The 7,789-nt window shown below is 48.2% G+C and overlaps 1 protein-coding gene across 1 annotated transcript in view; it reads left to right on the top strand.

Annotated features, from left to right (window-relative positions):
- The first annotated feature begins 4,431 nt into the window (after positions 1-4,431).
- Positions 4,432-7,789, top strand: part of LOC132586226 (serine/threonine-protein kinase PAK 4-like) — a 77,854-nt gene continuing 74,496 nt past the window's right edge. The window contains exon 1 of the mRNA XM_060258224.1: positions 4,432-4,536. The gene's annotated coding sequence lies outside the window, so the exon portion shown is untranslated. The remainder of the gene's footprint in view (positions 4,537-7,789) is intronic.

Genomic DNA, 7,789 nt, shown 5'->3' with positions numbered 1-7,789 from the left:
TTGAGGTCTTTCCCTCTTTGTTATTTTTCTCTGCTGCAAGAGCTGTGAGCCCCTCCCACGCCTCTCTGATAGGTTTAGATTCTGTTCCCAGGACATGCGGTTCTGCCAAGTGAAACTGAGCTAACAGAAAGGTCCAAAGTCCCAGTTTCGCTGGATCGCTGTCTCAGATTGGGTAGGGTTACCACCTTCCCAGGACGGGAGAGACTGGGTGGTATCTATGTTCATGTACATTAACATATGCAAAGAGGCAGTTGCTGAGTATGTGTGTGTGGGGGGAGATATGGCCAAGGCATTCTCAAACTAGCCAAGTACCACGGTGGTGGGTTGAGGAGGCAGGCAGAAGGCATTTCTGTGCCCCTTCTGCGCAATGCCCGCTTCTCTAGTCAGATAACGGCCAGAAGAAAAGGAAACGCTTTTGAGAGTGAAACTGCAGGTCTGTGGCAATGGAGAAAGTCCTTGGATATCAGATAACCTCTCTCTCTGTGTGTTTTTGCACACATGCAGTTTGCAGGCTCACGGATCTGCCCCTATAATCTGAAGGTGCCTGCGGAGAGGGAAACAAGTGAAGAGAAAGGGGAGGTTCGATGCGCTGTTTAGTGCGCCGCAGTCTGCGAGTGTGTCATTCGTGGTGTGCTGTCATGCTGTTTCCAAAGGCTGCAGAAGCGGCAGAGGAAAGGAGGGCAGCCGTTGGGTTGCGCCCCCAAAACGCAGCTAGCTCTTGAGGGATTTCATTCTTGCTGCTTTGATCTGTAATCATTTCGGTGCTTGCTTCTGCTTCTTCCTGCTGGATGTAATCTCCACTCCCCAGCAAAAAGCATATTCGGATCGTGCCCACTTTGATATGCCTTAATCTGAGCTGGAGCTCTCTGGGATCCGGCACCCCAAAAGCAAAATGTGTGTGTGTGTGTGGGGGGGGCATTTGTACTCTTAGGTAATTAACATTTTATTAATTAACGTTTTATTGAGTTTTCCAATACAAAAAACAAACAGGATTGCAAAGGAACAAGGATGTAAATAACATTGCAGTGCGGTAAATAATATTGACTATAGCTAAGTAAGAAGTATGTATAAAAAAGCTATAAACCGTATTGGACAAGAACATAACAGCCGCATTATGTATAAACAAGAAAATAAACGCAGGAAACATAGCAAGTAGATTAACATCAAGTTATCTAAGATGCCATAAGCAATCCATTATGGAATTTAAAAAATATCAGTGCAAAGGGTAATGTATGGCAGGGGTGGCCAACGTAGCTCTCCAGATGGTTTTTTTTTTTTTTGCCTACAACTCCCATCAGCCCCAGCCATTGTCCATCCTGGCTGGGGCTGATGGGAGTTGTAGGCAAAAAAACACATCTGGAGAGCTACCGTTGGCCACCCCTGATGTATGCTATTGCTATTATAAAGTGTACCTTCTGCAACAGCAGTATGTAACTTGTGCAAGGTGTAGACCACAACTAGCACAAAGAGAAGAGGAAAGGGGGAATTAGAGTAAGTTTAAGTTGAGATATTCTGAATTGTATGGTTGGAGACCATGAGTTGCTACATAATCTACAGATGAAGACCATCTTCCTATGAAGTGTGAGTTTTTAGGGCAGACTTCAGAGCGTTGTACGCGAGCAGGGATCTGTACTTTTGGTCGTGCGCAGAATTGCACTGTGCCGATCACCGCTGCCGCTGGATGAGATGCCTGCTTTATAAATGACAGATATCGCCATTCGCAGGAAACTTATGCATAATTAATTTCCAGCCTTTGCCTGTAAGCGCACGCCCCATTGCTAATAATGCTGAAATGATGTCGCCTCGTATGGCGTCGGGCTGTTGGTCTGCCTGACTTGGTCGGCAGCGACTCCCCAAGGTCACCGGGAAGTAAGTCCTTTCCCAGCACCTGCTCTGCCTCTTTTGCTGGAGACGGAACCCGTTGGTGAGGCTTGGGGATCTCGTGGTATTGCAGCTGATCTCTAAGTAACAGGGGTCAGTCCCCCTGGAGGAAATGACTGCTGTGGAGGGTGAGCTGTATGGCGTTATAAGAACATAAGAGAAGCCATGTTGGATCAGGCCAATGGCCCAACATTCTGTGTCATACAGTGGCCGTATCTATCTATCTATCTATCTATCATCTATCTATCATCTACCTATCTTCATCATCATCATCATTATCTATCTATCTATCTATCTATCTATCTATCTATCTATCTATCTATCTATCTATCTATCTATCTATCTATCTATCTATCTATCTATCTACACTGTGGCTAATAGCCACTGATGGACCTCTGCTCCATATTTTTATCCAATCCCCTCTTGAAGCTGGCTATGCTTGTAGCTGCTACCACCTCCTGTGGCAGTGAATTCCACATGTTAATCACCCTTTGGGTAAAGAAGTACCTCCTTTTATCCGTTCTAACCCAACTGCAATTTCATCGAATGCCCACGAGTTCTTGTATTGTGAGAAAGGGAGAAAAGTACTTCTTTCTCTACTTTCTCCATCCCATGCATAATCTTGTAAACCTCTATCATGTCACCCCGCAGTTGACGTTTCTCCAAGCTGAAGAGCCCCAAGCGTTTTAACCTTTCTTCATAGGGGAAGTGTCCCAAACCTTTAATCATTCTAGTTGCCCTTTTCTGCACTTTTTCCAATGCTATAATATCCTTTTTGAGGTGTGGTGACCAGAATTGCACGCAGTATTCCAAATGAGACCGCACCGTCGATTTATACAGGGGCATTATGATACTGGCTGATTTGTTTTCAATTCCCTTCCTAATAATTATACCATGCTGAGGTCTTTACTATCCCTTGGCTGCACCCCCAAATCTCCAGGTATTTTCCTGCCTGAAGTTGGCCACCCCGCGGCCCTTCGCACGCACAGCACTGAGCCCCAGGCCCCTGTTGATTTGTGGAGTGGCAAAAGCACTTCATGTAGAATTCTGACAAGGACCTTGTAAAGTAGGTCAGTGTTGCTCTGCCCTGGATGACGGCAGGGTGGGCCCGATACCTAGTGCTTGGATGGGAGACCACCGAGGAAACCCAGGGCTGTTACGCGGAGGAAGGCAGTGCCGAAGAAGTGCCCCTTTTTGTCTCTTGGCTTGAAAACTCAGCAGGGTGGCTGTTTTCAGGAGAGCCAGTTTGGTGTAGTGGTTAAGTGTGCGGACTCTTATCTGGGAGAACCTGGTTTGATTCCCCACTCCTCCACTTGCAGCTGCAGGAATGGCCTTGGGTCAGCCATAGCTCTGGCAGAGGTTGTCCTTGAAAGGGCAGCTGCTGGGAGAGCCCTCTCCAGCCCCACCCACCTCACAGGGTGCCTGTTGTGGGGGAGGAAGGTAAAGGAGATTGTGAGCCGCTCTGAGACTCTTCTGAGTGGTGGGCGGGATATAAATCCAATATCATCTTCTTCTTATAATAATAATAATAATAATAATAAATTTTATTTATATCCCGCCCTCCCCGCCTAGGCAGGCTCAGGGCGGCTAACAACAATTCAATAAAATTATACAATATAAGGTTAATTAAAACAACAATTAAATTATACAGTAGTTTAAAAACAACAATCTAAAACCAGTTCCAGTTGTCTGGGTCGTTCCATAATTTAGACGGCGGTGATCTTCTTGATGTTATTCTGTATATTTATATTATGGCAGGGGTCACTAGATAAAATCGTTGGTGGATTAAACAGCCATCCTATCAATGGTCTACAAAGGCCTGCTTGAAAAGAGTGGTCTTACAGGCCCTGCGGAATTGGTCCAAATTCCGCAGGGCCCGTACCTCCTCTGGGAGTTGATTCCAAAGGCACGGGGCTATAACAGAGAAGGCCCGTGCCCGGGTACTCTGTAATTTTGCCTCCTTTGGCCCAGGGATAGTCAGCATGTTCTTCCCTGCTGACCTCAGTGCTCTCTGGGGCTCATATGGGGGTCTCTGGGCTCTCTGGGGCTCATATTCTTCTTCTGTTAGTTGGCTCTGCCAGTATTGAGCCCACAGTAATTCTGCCAGATTTTTTTTGGGGGGGGAGGGAGGAGGAACGGATTAACAGCACCTGCTGAGGGCCACCTGATAAGCTTGTCTGTGGTGGAGGCAAAAATACAAACTGGGGACCTGCTCTCCTCTTCCACTAGGCCCTGCCCGTTCCGCTTACTCAGAGTTCTGGAAAGGCCTGGGAAGCAGAGGGCCCCAGACCTCGCCTGCCTTTTCCTCCTCCTCGTGCGCTTCTGACTCACTCTGCCGCTGGGAGCAGCCTCCCTGTCTTTTCTTTTTCTCCCAGAGCAAGGGGGGGAGCAGGGCGGTGCTTCTGGGCTCACAACGTCAGGAGAGTTGTGTAGTAGCCGAGGGAATGTGAGTGAGTGGAGGAGTGCCTGGGAACGCGCAGGATCTTAGCCGAGTCAACTGACTTTCTCTCCTTCTGCTGGGCACGGAGACAACCCCAGAGATTCAGGAGGGGGTGCTGCATAGGAATTTCCCCTTCCCTTCCATTTGTTGCTGGGCAGCTTATTCCTCTCTCCCCAACACCTTTGGACTTTTCAGGAAGTACAGCCATGGCAGAGGTAAGTTCCTTGGTTGTTCCGCTCTCCTCCCCCCCCCACCCTGCCACACACACACACAATTGAGCAAAGGCCCTTTCAGGAAGGGTGGATTCTCTGTTCTTGTGGTGGAGAAGGGGGCTGGCCACAGAATTTTAGACTGGCCAGCAGCAAACTGACCGGGCAGCCTTAGATTTCAGTGTAGATTTCAGGCACCGTCCTGGGAAACCTGTGGCGTGTCCCATCTCCGTCTTCCAGAAATCTTTCTCACGCTCTCTGAAGTGAGAATTGGCGATGTCTTGCCCTAGCGTTGTCGACTAGGGAGGGGAAGTGGGAAGTTCTGGACTTCCAGATGTAGCTATGGGTTTTTCCTGCCCTGTGGATCTTGGCCTTTAGGGCTGGGGGACGGGCCATGTGTTTGGGCAGGGGAGAACTTCTGTATGAGCTTTGGAAATCTGGGATTTGGGAGACTGTTTGGGAAGGGCTTGCAGCAAAAGGCCGTTGCTGGGTAATGCCAACTTTTAGATGCTGTTTATGGAGCAAGCCCCCAGATGATTTACTCAGACCTGCGGTGTTACAAAATAGGGTCATGAAAGGCTTAGAATTGTTTGGGGTCTGTGTGGAAGGAGGTTATAGAGAGACACAAGAAAAGAGAACTGGATGGGAAGGGGGTTTGATGCAGGGGGTGTTTAGAGGGGCCGTTGTAGATTACTCACTGAAAATGTCAAGACAGTGTGCGATTGCAATAAAAAAGGCCAATGCCATGCTGGGAATTATTAGGAATGGAATTGAAAACAAATCAGCCAGTATCATAATGCCCCTGTATAAATCGATGGTGCGGTCTCATTTGGAGTACTGTGTGCAGTTCTGGTCGCCGCATCTCAAAAAGGATATTATAGCATTGGAAAAAGTGCAGAAAAGGGCAACTAGAATGATTAAAGGTTTGGAACACTTTTCCTATGAAGAAAGGTTAAAACGCTTGGGGCTCTTTAGCTTGGAGAAACGTCGACTGCGGGGTGACATGATAGAGGTTTACAAGATTCTGCATGGGATGGAGAAAGTAGAGAAAGAAGTCCTTTTCTCCCTTTCTCACAATACAAGAACTCGTGGGAATTCGATGAAATTGCTGAGCAGTTAGGTTAAAATGGATAAAAAGAAGTCCTTCTTCACCCAAAGGGGGATTAACAGGTGGAATTCGCTGCCACAGGTGGTGGTGGTGGCTACAAGCATAGCCAGCTTCAAGCGGGGATTGGATAAAAATATGGAGCAGAGGTCCATCAGTGGCTATTAGCCACAGCATATTATTGGAACTATCTGGGGCAGTGATGCTCTATATTCTTGGTGCTCGGGGGGGGGGGGGGCGGCAAAGTGAAAGGGCTTCTAGCCCCACTTGTGAACCTCCTTTTTTTTGTTGGCCCCTGTGTGACACAGAGTGTAGGACTGGATGGGCCATTGGCCTGATCCAACAGGGCTTCTCTTATGTTCTTATATGACACAGAATGTTGGACTGGAGGGGCCACTGGCCTGATCCAACAGGGCTTCTCTTATGTTCTTATGATACATGAACAGAAGCAGTGTCAGAGCTGGGCAGAAAGTCACACCGCCTTGTCCCATCATCCTTTTAGTTCAACAGGCTCCTCTCCATTTTCTTGAGGGCCAGGAGTCTATCAGAAACTTTCTGAAGAGCAGCCAGGGACGCCAGAAGTGTGCATGTGTGGGGGGGAGTCTTGGGGACAGAAATTGAGTAGGGCCTGAACTTTATACGAAGTTGCCTTCTACTGAATCAGACCCTCGGTCCACCAAAGTCAGTCTTGTCTACTCAGACTGGCAGCGGCTCTCCAGAGTCACAAGCTGAGGTTTTTCACGCCTGCTTGCTTGGACCTTTTTTAGTTGGAGATGTCGGAGATTGAACCTGGGACCTTCTGCTTACCAAGCAGGTGCTCTCCCACTGAGCCACCGTCCCTTTCATTGGCAGTGGGGCATTTGATTTTGTCTGTTCTTTGCAAAACGTTTGTTGTAAATGATGTGAAACCTCAGACCCTAAAAGCCCTGCTTTTAACTGGCGATACCTGGGACTGAACCTGGGACCTTCTGCATGCCAGGAAAGTGCTCTAGCATGGAGCCACAGCCCCTTTCATTGGCAGTGGGGCATTTGATGTTGTCTGTTCTTTGCAAAACGTTTGTTGTAAATGATGTGAAACCTCAGACCCTAAGAGCTCAATTTGCCTCTGCAGGTAAACCTTTTCTGTATTTTTAGATATAGATTCAGTTGGGTGGCCGTGTATTTTTTGTTTGGGTTTTTAATTTTTTTAATGTGTGAGTGTGAGCACCTGGAAGTTGTGGTGACCTCTGGTGACTGACCCCTCCCTACTGTGGAGGATATCCAGAGAGGTGGCTGGATAAAACCCGCCCCTTCCTCCCAGCTTCTGGTATTCCCAGGAAGTCTCCCATCCAAACTACTTGCCAGAGTCGACCCGTCTTAGCTTCCGAGATCTGATGAGATCAGGCATTTCTGGGCTTTCGAAGTCAGGGCAGGGGGTTAGCCATGTTGGTCTGAAGCAATAGAACAAAGTTCGAGCCCAGGGGCACCTCAAGACCAAAGAAGTTTAATTCTGGGTATATGTGTGCATGCATGTGAAAGTTTATACCCGGAATTAAACTTTGTTGGTCTTACAGGTGCCACTGGAATCCATCTTTGTGACCGTTTTGAAAGTTGAAAGTTGAGATCTCAGGAGAGCCAGTTTGGTGTAGTGGTGAAGTGCGCGGACTCTTATCTGAGAGAACCCGGTTTGATTCCCCCCTCCTCCACTTGCAGCTGCTGGAATGGCCTTGGGTCAGCCATAGCTCTCTTATCTGGGAGAACCGGGTCTGATTCCCCACTCCTCCACTTGCAGCTGCTGGGATGGCCTTGGGTCAGCCAGAGCTCTCTTATCTGGGAGAACCGGGTTTGATTCCCCACTCCTCCACTTGCACCTGCTGGAATGGCCTTGGGTCAGCCAGAGCTCTCGCAGGAGTTGCCCTTGGAAGGGCAGCTTCTGTCAGAGCTCTCTCAGCTCCACCCACCTCACAGGGTGTCTGTTGTGGGGGAAGAAGATAAAGGAGATTGTAAGCCGCTCTGAGTGGAGGGTGGACTATAAATCCAATGTCGTTGTCATCTTCTTCTTCCTGTCAGAGTTGAGAATCCCTCAAGGTAGAGAACCTTATTTGGGATGAGGGGCGAGAGATGTATATACAGAAAGGGGAGGGAAATAGCAGATTATTTGCTGTTTCTTCTTCT

The sequence above is a fragment of the Heteronotia binoei genome, chromosome 17 (genome assembly GCF_032191835.1).
Source record: "Heteronotia binoei isolate CCM8104 ecotype False Entrance Well chromosome 17, APGP_CSIRO_Hbin_v1, whole genome shotgun sequence".
NCBI lineage: Eukaryota > Metazoa > Chordata > Lepidosauria > Squamata > Gekkonidae > Heteronotia > Heteronotia binoei.
The sequence above is the reverse complement of the archived record's forward strand: the minus strand, read 5'-3'. Positions and strand labels throughout refer to the sequence as shown.